Source organism: Callospermophilus lateralis, chromosome 7, assembly GCF_048772815.1.
Source record: "Callospermophilus lateralis isolate mCalLat2 chromosome 7, mCalLat2.hap1, whole genome shotgun sequence".
NCBI lineage: Eukaryota > Metazoa > Chordata > Mammalia > Rodentia > Sciuridae > Callospermophilus > Callospermophilus lateralis.
The window spans coordinates 36,965,221-36,977,223 of NC_135311.1; the positions used below are offsets into that span (position 1 = coordinate 36,965,221).

At 35.1% G+C, this 12,003-nt stretch overlaps 1 pseudogene; it reads right to left on the reverse strand.

Annotated features, from left to right (window-relative positions):
* Positions 1–9,573: 9,573 nt before the first annotated feature.
* LOC143404177 (transcription initiation factor TFIID subunit 13 pseudogene) lies at positions 9,574–9,966 on the reverse strand (annotated as a pseudogene).
* Between the last annotated feature and the right edge of the window lie 2,037 nt (positions 9,967–12,003).

The window sequence follows — 12,003 nt, forward strand, 5'->3', positions numbered from 1 at the left end:
TTAAATGGTATTGATTCTAAGATTTTAGAAGTTTGCTTTCTAGTTTTATATTGTTAGTAATAGAAATATGTTTTGACTTCTGTTTATGTACATTGCATCCTACAATACTGCTAAATAAATATAAATAAATATAAATCTTTATTTCATTTATTTATAAGTCGTGCTGAGAATTGAACCCAGTGCCTCACACATGCCAGGCAAGTGGTGCTACTGCTGAGCCCCAGCCCCAGCCCCTCTCATTAGTTTTAATACTTTGGGGGGTGCCTCACACATGCCAGACAAGTGTGCTACTGCTGAGCCCAAACCCAGCCCCTCTCATTAGTTTTAATACTTTAGGGGGTTTCCCACCAAGATTCTTTGAGATCTTTTATATGGACAATCATAAAACCTGTGACAGAAACAGTTTTATCTATACCTTTCCAAGAATGGATGCCTTTTATTTCTTTTTCTGCATTATCTCATTGGTTAAGACTGACATAGAATGCTGATGTGAGTGGTGAGGGTGGACACCTTGCCTTGTTACCAATGTGGTGGGGACAGTATTTGGTTTTCACCAGGAAATGTGGGAGTGTGAAATTAGCTGTTCCATTTTGTAGATGTCCTTTATCAGTTTGAGGACATTCTCTTCTATTTCTAATATACTGCTATTTTTTTTTATCACCAATAGATGTTCTTACTGAATTGCCTTTTTACCTTTGTCAATAGTCAATTGGCCATACTGATGGGGCCCTATTTCTGGAAGTTAATCTTTTTGTTAAATTCATCTGTGTTTATTTCTTTGTCCATAGTACAATATCTTGCTAACTGTAGCTTTATATTAAGTCTTAAAACTGGGTAGTGCAATACATAATGCCAAATATAGTTTCTGCATCAATTGATATTATTATGTGGTTTTAGTATTTAGACTGTCAACATAGTGAATTACAACAATTGATTATTTTACAGAGAGCCAGTCAGACATCCCTGGGATTAACCCAGCAATTAGGGAAAAAGAGAACCAATAAGATATGTAGGGGCTGGGGATGTGGCTCAAGCGGTAGCGCGCTCGCCTGGCATGCGTGCGGCCCGGGTTCGATCCTCAGCACCACATACAAACAAAGATGTTGTGTTCGCCGAAAACTAAAAAATAAATATTTAAAAAAAAAAAAGATATGTAGGTATGAGAGGATGCATTAGGAGAATTGATTCACAATTGTGAAGGCCAGGAAGTCCCATGATATGTCATCAAAGCTGGAGAACCAGATGTAAGTTATTCTGAGCCCACAGGTTTAAGAAGCAGGGGAGCTTTCACAGTAAAGTTGAAGAGATGACTTTCCCAGCTCCAGGAGACAAAGTGAATTAGTTATTTCTCCATCTTGATTATTATTGTTAATCTTTGCGGTACTGGAGATTGGATCCAGAGTCTTCTACATACTAGCCAAGCATCTGTCACTGAGGCACAACCCAGCCATTTTTAATTTATTTTGTGACAGGGTCTCACTGAGTTTAGCAGGCTGGTCTTGAACTTGAGATTCTCCTGCCTCAGCCTCTCAGGAAATGGGATTACAGTTGTACACCATCATGCTCAGCCCTCTAACTTTATTTTTTATGGGACCATCAATGAAGTTAATGATGTGTATGCATATCAGTGAAGATTCTGCGTCAAATACTAATCTCTTCTATACACAAGCAAAAATAATGTCTCACCAGATATTGGTGTGAACCTTAATGTAGTTGAGTTCATGTTAGAAAATTATCACACCCACTTATTGTAGTGTTCATTTTGTATATTGCTGGAATTAATTTATTAATATTTCATTATAAATTTTGTATGTATGTTCATTATGGTTATTGTTCTATAGGTTTGGGGTTTTGTTTTGTTTTTTAGAAGTCAGGGATCTCATTTGTATTGTATCAAGGTCACGCTGACTTCACATAGTGAATCATAAGGTGTTTCCTTCTTTTACATTTTTTGAAAAAATTTTATGTAGTATAATGTACTTTCTTAATTGTTAATAGAATTTCCAGTTAATCAATGTGGACCTAGAGATTACTTTTTATTATTAATATAGTTTAAATAGTAGTTAGAGCACTATTCAGTTTACTTGGTTCATTTTGAGTGAATTTAGTAGCTTGGGGTTTTCAAGAAATAGATCCACACTTGAATTTATGTGTGTAGAGTAGTTCATAATGTTATAATATTCTCTTATTTTGCCTTTAGTATTTTAGGATATTTAATGATATCCCATGCAATTCTTGATATTGGTAATGTGTGTTTTCTTTTTTTTTTTTCAAACACCAGTTAGAATATTAACTTTGTTGCTTTCTCAGAGAATAACATTTTACTTTCTCATGGAAATTAGAAAAAGAATTAGGGAAGAGAGGGTCTGAACAGTGGAGTTGGAGCGTCAGAAGGATCACCAAGGAGGGAATACATGAGAGCTGATATGTCTGTTAGCACAAGTGTGACCTCAAAGTAAGAAGTGCTGGACTCATGAAGGGAGCTGTTTCTTTTTAGAGTCTTAGCCACACATCTGATGATGCCTAAAACCACTGTGGGTATGCACTGGTAGCAGTCATGAAGAAGAACTTCATGTAGAATGGAGGAGAGCTAGGAAAAGACGAAATCCACCAGCACCTCTCCATCTGTCCAACACCACACTGTCCATTTACCACTGTAGTTGGTTAAGAGAGTAATATACATTTCTCCTTTATCTAATTTCTCTTTGGGCCAATTCTAACTGAGAAGTGTACAACAAAGGAGATTCTGGGGAACTTAGTTGTAATTAAGCTAAGTTGATATGGCACAAAATACAAGAGCCCTAAAATAGATTTCCAGACAAGGAATATTTTTAGAGCTATAGAGGAGACATTTCACAATGATAAAGGAGTTGATATTTTTAACAAAACATGAAATTCACTAATGTGCATGCCCTTTGAATACTAGAGCTTCAAAAAAAAAAAAAAAAAAGACCAGAACTAAGGAAATCTACTGTCATGTATAGAACTGTAAACACTCATCTGTCTATAATTGATACAATAAGTACAAGAAAAAAGTTTGTATGGTTATCAAAGACTTATAAAACCTGAAGCTTTTATAGAACATTAGATAGAGAAGAGATGTCATATTAATTTCAGGATTACAGGGAACATTCACTAAGGTAGACTGTAAGGTACAATCATTGTTGTGGTTGCAACCTTGTATTTTCTACACATGATTATGTGCTGAATGTTGAGTACCCAGCTTATGATGGAATTGGGAATGGTGGAAACTTTGGAAGCTGGGGCTTGGATGAAGGAAGTTAAGTCATTGGAGGCATGGCCTGGAAGGGGAGATTGGGACCTTGGACCCCTTCTGCTCTCTCACTTCCCAAACACCATGACCCCAACCAAGCTGTTGGGCTTTACCAGAGGTCCAGAGAAAAGGTGCTAAAAACCCTGGACTAAACCTCTCAAAATATTATCTTAAACAAATATTTCTTTCTTTTAAGTTGTTTATCACAGGTATTTTGTCACAGTGTTATCAAGTTAACTAATACGATCATAAAGCGAGTCTCAAAATTTAAGAATGTTTTTCCGAGCATATTTGACAACACTTAAAATATGAGTCAACAATGTAAATATCTGAATGATAACCAAACATTTTAAAATTAAGCAATGTGTTTCTTTAAAAAAATACCTATGTTTAAAGAAAAAATTACAAGGGGAATTGGAAATTATTTTGAACTGATAGATAACTGAAAAGCAACCTAGCAACAGGATGCAGCTGAAGAAAGGAATGTTTCTATGCCATCTGCTTACATTAGAAAAAGACACAAGGATAAAATTAATATTGACTCTGATTATCCACCTTGAGATAAAAAAAGAAGGGATTAAACCAAAATAAGTGGATGAAAAAAAATAGTAAAGATATGATGTAGAATATAGAAAATGATAACACCATAAAAAAACAGAAAAATGACTTTTCAAAAAGTTTAATAAACTTGATGAGAGCAAGATTAAGTGAGAAAGAAAAGCACAATAAGCAATATCCAAATACAAAAGATATCTCAACATATCCTAAGGAATTACCATAATGTAGTCCTGTGTATCTTCTTATAAGGATATATTATAGGAAAAACCTTTAGCTCAATGACAACATAGACAAAAAAATCTTGAAAAACAAATTATCAAATTATATAAGAAAAAAGTGGAAAATCTGAATAGCTATATACATGTTATAGTAATTAAATTTATAAAAACCTTACCAAATAGACACTAGAATCATATTAATTGGTGATTCTATCAAATATTTAAGAACCAAATAATAATAATCTTAAACAAAGATTTTATGGTAACATGCCTGGGATATATTATATTGCCAAACCCATTTTATGAGGCCAGAAGGATCCTAATCACAAAATAATCAAGCAACACTTAATTTTTAAATTAATATTTATTTATAATTACTTTTTATTAATATTTATTTATGATTATTTTTTTCAGTGCTGGTGATCAAACCCAGGGCCTTGTGAACCCTAGTCAAGCACTTTACTGCTGAGCTAAAATCTCAGTCATCACAAGGACATTTTAAGATAAGAAAATTACAAACTAATATCCTTCATGAAGAGAGAAACACAATAAACACCACAAAATATTAGGGAAATAAATATCAAAATAAAATAGATAATACATCATGATCAAGTGAGTAATATCTCAGGAATACTGTAGTCCTGTGAACAATAGAATATTCAGAAGTGCTATTAATCACCTTAACAAAATTATTCATCATCTTAAGAGATGCAAAACTAGGACTTCACAAAATTCAACACCCAGTCATGTTCTAAGTGCTAAGCAAATAAGGATGAGAAGGAAAACACCTCCATCTGACAAAAAGTCCTATAAACAACCTATAGCTGATTTCATACCTAATGGGGAAAGCCTGAGTGCCAGAATTAATAAATGAGTTTAACAAGTTACTATAAGTGTCCATAATTGGGGACAGAGGAGGAACTTCTGGAGAATGGGAATCTGTCCCCACAAATGGAGGTGCAGGGTAGGGTGAGGGTTGTGAGGGGCTTGTCCTTGTCTCACCTAGAGCAGTTTTGATGGGAAAAGGAAGAGAAGAGGTATCTTCTGGGTGAGAAAGAGAATAAATTCCAGGTAGAGACCAGATGTGGGTGCAGTCTGCCTAGGACATGGGCAGTTGGAGATGGCTGATGAGACAGAGGAGGGAATAGAACCTAACTATGAACTTGCAATTTCATTAAAAATATAAATAAGGACTAAATAATACTCAGGAGAGGAGGTGCAGGACCAGAGTGAGGGATTAAGAACAGAAATGTCTGGTTTGCTATAGCGTAATCTCTTGATTACACTCTTATGAACATTTTCTGTATACAATATACTAAACAGATTTTGAGTCCTTAAATATGCAGTGGGTTCAGGTAGGCTCTCCAGAAACTAGTTCTTGACTTGATGCTCTTTAGTCCTGAACTACTCCAATAGGGAGATACTGTCCTCAGCCTTTGTTTTGTACTCAGGTGTTTAAGTATTTGCCTGAATGCCTTTGGCTTTGAAATACAGAGTAATTCAATAGCAGAATTAGCTGAAGAAAAGTCAGCATAGTGGTTTGTTATCATTTAAAGACAAAGTAGCAAATGGTGAGGGGGCTCTGGTCCTGTGGCAATTGCAGCAGCCTGCAAATTTCTTTCCTTACCTCTGTGCTACAGGGCTGGAGATTGATAACAGTGATCACTGGACAACTCAAATATCAATCCTTAGAAAGCCATTTTTCTAACCAGGAACACAGATGACAATATTAGATGGTGTTAAGTCTGAGATCCAGCAGATTCAGCCACAAGTGCCTTTTGGGGAATGGTTTTGAAAGCTATTGTATTTTCATAGAAGGCTTAACAACATTATCATCCACCTTGACCTATTTGTTATTTATAGAGAACCATGCACAAAAATGACAAGTAGAACATTAATAATGATAGGCTATTCTGTTATAAAATAAGCTTTGATAAATTAAAAAATACAAATCATGCAGACTGTGTTTCTTGCATGATTAATTACATTAGATCACCTTAAGATATATAGAACCCCACTCCCATGTCTCAACTACTTCAAAATTAAATGGCACACTTATAAATAGCTCACAAATCAAAGAATAAAGCAAAAGTAATAAAAAGTGCTTTGAACTAAGTGATAATAAAAGTTTAAAAAGTCAGAAACTCTGGGACAAAATAGTATGCAGATGCACACTTAATATTTATATCAGAAAGAAGCTAGAGTAATAAATTATTTTCAAATTAGGTAGTAGCAGGGAAAATAGGAGTAGGAGCAGAAATATTTGAAATAGAAAAGAAATAATATAGCTAAAATTCAATGAAAATCTAACAAGTTTAATCAAGAAAAAATGTCAATGCAAAAGGCACCTATCAAAACAACCCTATAGATGCTAAAAGTGTATTAATGTAATATAACAATTATATAATTATAATTATATAGCTTACATAACTTGCTGTATTTTAGAGGATACACAATCCTGTGAATGATACATTTTTTTCCATCCTTTCACCTTCAGTCTGTGGATGTCTTTGCCTATGAGGCAAGTCTCTTGGAGATAGCATATTGTTGGGTCCTGTTTTTTAATTCAATCTGTCAGCCTGTGTCTTTTGATTGATCAGTTTAGGCCATTAATGTTTAAGGTTATTAGTGAGATATGATTTGAGTTCCTGGACAGTTTTGGTTTATTTCTAGGTTTCTCCTTGAATTAGTTTCTCCTTTGATTGACTATTTCTTTAATGTAGTTTCTCCCTTTACTGGTTTTTACTTTTTTTTCATTTCATCTCCATGTAATATTTTGTTGAAAATATTCTGAAGTACAGTACTTCTGGTTGTGAATTATTTTAATTTTTGTTTATCATGAAAGGTTTTTTTATGTTATCTTCAAATTTCTGAAGCTTAATTTTTCTCGATATAGGATTCTTGGTTGACATCTATTTTCTTTCAGAGCTTGGTATATGTTATTTTAGGACCTACTAGCTTTGAAGGAATTATTTTCCCCCATATGTAATCTGATATTTTTCTCTTGCAGCATTTAAAATTGTATCCTTATTCTGTATGCTAGGCATTTTCATTATAATGTGCTTTGATGTGGGTCTGCTGTAATTTTGCACATTTGGGGTGCTGTAAGCCTATTATATTTGATTTTCCAGTTCATTCTTCAGCTTTGAGAAATTTTCTGATATTATTTCATTTAAAATATTGTGCATTCCTTTGATTTGTGTCTCCATGACTTCATCTATCCTGATAAATCTTAAATATGGTCTTTTCATGTTATCCCATAATTCTTGGAAGTTCTGTTCATGATTTCTTTGGTTTGTTTCCTTCATTTCAAGGATTTCTGTTTGTTTGTTTTTCAGAATCTCTCTTTACTGAGGTGATCTTTTGCTACCTGTATTTGCACTCTTATATCATTCTTTACTTCACAGATCAGTTTATGTACATTCTAAAATCCTTCTCTTACATTTCTTCAATTATGGTATTGATGAATCCTGTTATTGGAGTATCTTGGTTTGCTTGAGGTGATTTATTCCCTTTCTTTTTCATGTTGTTTGTGTGTCTACCCATCAACAAGTATGGATCTGAGGCAGTGGAGTTTCTGCCCTGTGGACTTATAGTTTCTCTGAAGATTTCCAGCACCTTACTGTTTAGGTGGAGAGAGATAATAACAACCAATGCAGACAATTTACAGCATTAAACAAAATATTTCCTACTATGCAATCTACAATGTTAGTTATCACAATAAACAGAAATGATATGATCAGTTATGCCTATAATAAAAATATCAAGTTTGGAAAACGGTTTAAATTTTTAAATGGTGGGCAGGGAGAGAACAGAAGTGATATAGGATGTGATGATTATAAGAGAGGAAGAAAGAAGACAGAAGCAAAAGATTAAAGGAAGACTGAAAGAACAACAGAAATTGGCTGTTAGCAGAAGAAAAGAGGGAAACAGATGCGTAGTAGAAATAAATATACATAAAGCAAAAATTTAAATAAAAAATAAAAAGAACACAAAACAAAACTAAAATATACTAATCAAACATCCTAGTTCACAAAAACTAATTCATGTAAAATAATTGGCTTCAGAAATGCTAGAGGTGAGGGCTGGGGATATAGCTCAGTTGGTAGAGTGCTTACCTCACATGTACAAGGCCCTGGGTTCAATCCCCAGCACCACAAAAATAAATAAATAAATAAATAAATAAATAATAAAATAAAATAAAATTCTAGAGGTGAGGGGGAAAAAGGGAACTGTAAAATATTCATGTACTATTGAGGTCACAATTAAACAGTGAAAAAGAATTTAAAAAATTTTGATGAAAAGTTAAATAATTCTTTTCATTGGAGTTCAAAATATTCTCAGCTCTTCTTCTCAGTCATTTTAGGTGTGGTCTTCTGAAGTGTGATGCTGCATGCTCTGGATTGCTGGCTGGCTTGAGAGACGTAAGACATAGGCAGAATTCCTGGAGGCAGGGTTTAGGCTTAGGTGGGCTCTAGGCTCTTCACTGGATGCCAATTGGTCTGGAGATTTTATTTAAAAAATTTTTTTTGTTTAATTTTTTATACTTTATTCCTTGTATCAATAAGTTAAGAAAGTAAAATTTTCCCAGGTACTGATTTATAGATACTATTTATAAGTGGAATCAAAAAGTTCAGTTTCATAAACAGTAACATTCAGTGATCTCTTTAAATGCAATTTTTAAGCTAAGGGCAATAATTTAATGCAGTAAACTAAATTCACACAAAACCTGTATACTCTGAACTACAAAAGTGGTTTTTGTAGCTACATACAGTTTTAGTCAACTACACATTTCCACAAGTACTTACAAATATGTTAAAAAAACACTACCCCAAATGCTTTTCCTACCATTAGCTCAATGGTGCTGAAAGTAGATGGTTGGGAAAATGAGTTCTAAAACTTAAAAAGTAATCTAAGTCCCAAAAGGTTTTAAATCAAAAAAGTCTTTCAACATGGAAGCATCAACATGAAACTTCTAAAAAAATAAAAATAAAAAAATCACTCTTTAGAAAATATTAAAACAAATTATCATTTAAGACGCATAAACATTTTTTAAAAAACTTGTAGTTTCAAATATCATCTCCTTAAAAGAAAACCCAGTTCACTATCTTTAATAACATCTCAGACCACTGTTGTCTAAAAACTTCAGAATATGTAAGGCCTATGTCTCAGCTGTCATAGTCAAAATGACACTTAGATTTCACATATTAAACAGCTATAGTATAGCTTATAATGGCACAAATATACCTAACACATAAATACTACTTCATCCTTTAGATAGTCAAAAGTCAGAAGGAACAGCATAATTTGTAAGGTACTTGAACTTAAGTGTAGTCATTAAACTCAGTAAGTAATTCAAAGGAAGGCAATTAGAGGCTCAAGGATCACTCTAAAGTCAAATACATGAAAATAAAGGCTGAAAACTTTGTTTCTCCATCTTTCATTTACATGCCTAGATATTAGGACATTACTGAACAAAATACACAATTATTATATATGATTTCCACAGAAGATAATGAAATTTCACAAAGTACAAAATTTATAAGATCCATAGTTTGCTTCATTAAATGCTTTTCTAGCTCGTTTCAATTCTTCATTCATGGTAAGCAAGTCTTTAACGCTAGCAAACTTCCTTGGGTCCTTTTGAATCAAGAAGATGATATCTTCAACTTGTACTCGACCTTGTCTTCCAATTGACATTGCCTTGTGAGTTATTTCTGTGATGAACTCTATGATAAGGTCTTCAAGAATATCTAATGACTAAGTGTAAGGATTCTGGTCATCCCCAAACCCATACATCATGCATTGCAATTCTTTAGTAAAAATTCTCTTTCTTTTACCCTCTCCACCTTCTGCACCTCCTCCAATTTCTTCATTTTCCTCCTTAAAGGTTGGGTCTTCTTCCTCATCTGTCATCCCACTAGCCCACCAGACCACAGCTGGTCTGGAGATTTTAAATTAGTGCACTGCCAGCACCCTATACTTGCTGGTCAACACTGGAAGACTTTACCCCAGGGATCTCCCTTGGGTTCCACTTGTGTGGCGGGGGAGCCAATTCTTAGTCTCCTCTGTCACCTGCAGACTCCACATTTCCTGGTCTCGGGTTCAGTCTCCAAACAATTTCTCCCATCCTCACCCTTCTGATTTCCCATCCAGATGCATCTCTCCCAGCCATTTCTGCAAGCAGTTGGATTGGAGAGAGTGGGGTAGAGCCAGTGGGTTTCAATGACCAGTTGTCCCTTGTGTAAACCTCTCTCCATGTTTGATTTTTTCTGGTCACTTAAGCACACTCTATGTCATGTAGCACATGTTTACTGGGCCTTTATTTTGGGCCAAACTTGAGTTTGCCATGAATTGGCTTCCTTGGTTGCCAGCCCCTGAGTAAGCTGCAAAATGGTTCCTTCCTAAGTCCTTCACAGACCACCTGTGAAAGATGGCAGCTTCTTTCCCCACATTCGGATATCGGGCAGCATGTCCTTCAGGTTTGTTGGGCAATATCCTTGGTCTCTAACTGCTGTGTATCCAGACATGTCTTGGGTCCTCCAAAAATGTAGATTCCTTTAATTCTCTTATCCCTCTACTATGCTTACAGGGGGACCTCTCTGGCTGGAGCTTCTGGCCCTGCTGTGACAACAGCTGTACCACTGGGGATTTTTTCCTTATTTTATTATATCCAACCTTTTGTATTCCCAATCTGCTTTGAATGTCCAGTTTTAGGTTCTAGTAAAGTATCTGCTCCCCTTTTTGTTCACACACCTTGTGGAGAAGCTGCCTGTCTGCTTTATTGGTTTCATGCCATGGAGCAGCCAGGAATGTAAACTCCTGTATTCTATACTGGGTCTTGAAAAACTGGTTCCTGGACTCACTTTTCTAAGAGTCAATTAATGAAAATGCTCTCTTATAATGTCAGACCTCAAGATTAAATGTATTTGCATTTTAGATTCTTAATTGGACATATCAAAGTGGAAAAGGATCTAAAAAAGTACCAAAGCAGCACATGATCTTTGTCACTTGAATTCCCACCCTAGGCATCGGTTATTAGACTGAAGACCTTTTACAGTGCCATCTACAGCCCTCCAGTGAGTGTCCCCTTCAATAAGTCCATGAATTCCAGATACAGAGTCCTGCACGTGACTGTTCATGTGATACCAAAGACAAAACTGTCCTCAGAACAGTATGTGTTTCCCACCTATGTCACACATTGCAATTTTGTTTTTGTAATCAGGACTCTTTCTTGTCAGTTTTAACTTTTTCATTTGTATAAAAGTTAAAAGTTGACTGAAAAAAGATTTAAGAGTTGACTTAGTCTTGTTCTAAAAGATGGACTTGGAGAAGTGTCCATGTGCCAGTGATTTAAGAAGGCCATGCTTCCTAGGAGAAAGAGGCAGTGGAGCTGAGGGAGCTGGGAAGAGAAGGCAAAGCAGCCTACAAAGTGTGTGATTTCAGGGACAGCACCATGTGCTTAAAAGATGCTTTCCATAATATTTGGCTCTGCTTCAGTGTGGCAGTTACAGGGAATATCAGGACAGCAGCTATGAGAACAGAAAACAGTTCAGAGTGAAAAACATAAGAGTGAGTCAACCTTGTGCATAACCAAAGTTGAATTTTACACTCACCAATCCAGTCACTACAGCCTCCTGCATTTGGAAAGTTCTAGAGAACTTGGGCCTTCTAGGCCTCTTCCTATCAATATCTTGACATCATATGATATGTTGTTGTTTGTGTATGTGCTATTTTTGCTATCACAGAACTGTTCATGATCTTGGAATAACTATGCTGAAAGAAGTTATTTATGTAATTCTTATTTTAGTCCTTACAAAGGAAAAAGTGATTTTTTTCTAAGGACAAGAAGTTGCCATTTCTAGGTATATACCCAAAGGACTTAAAATCAGCACAATACAGGGACTCAGCCACATCAATGTTTATAGTAGCTCAATTCACAATAGCAAAGCT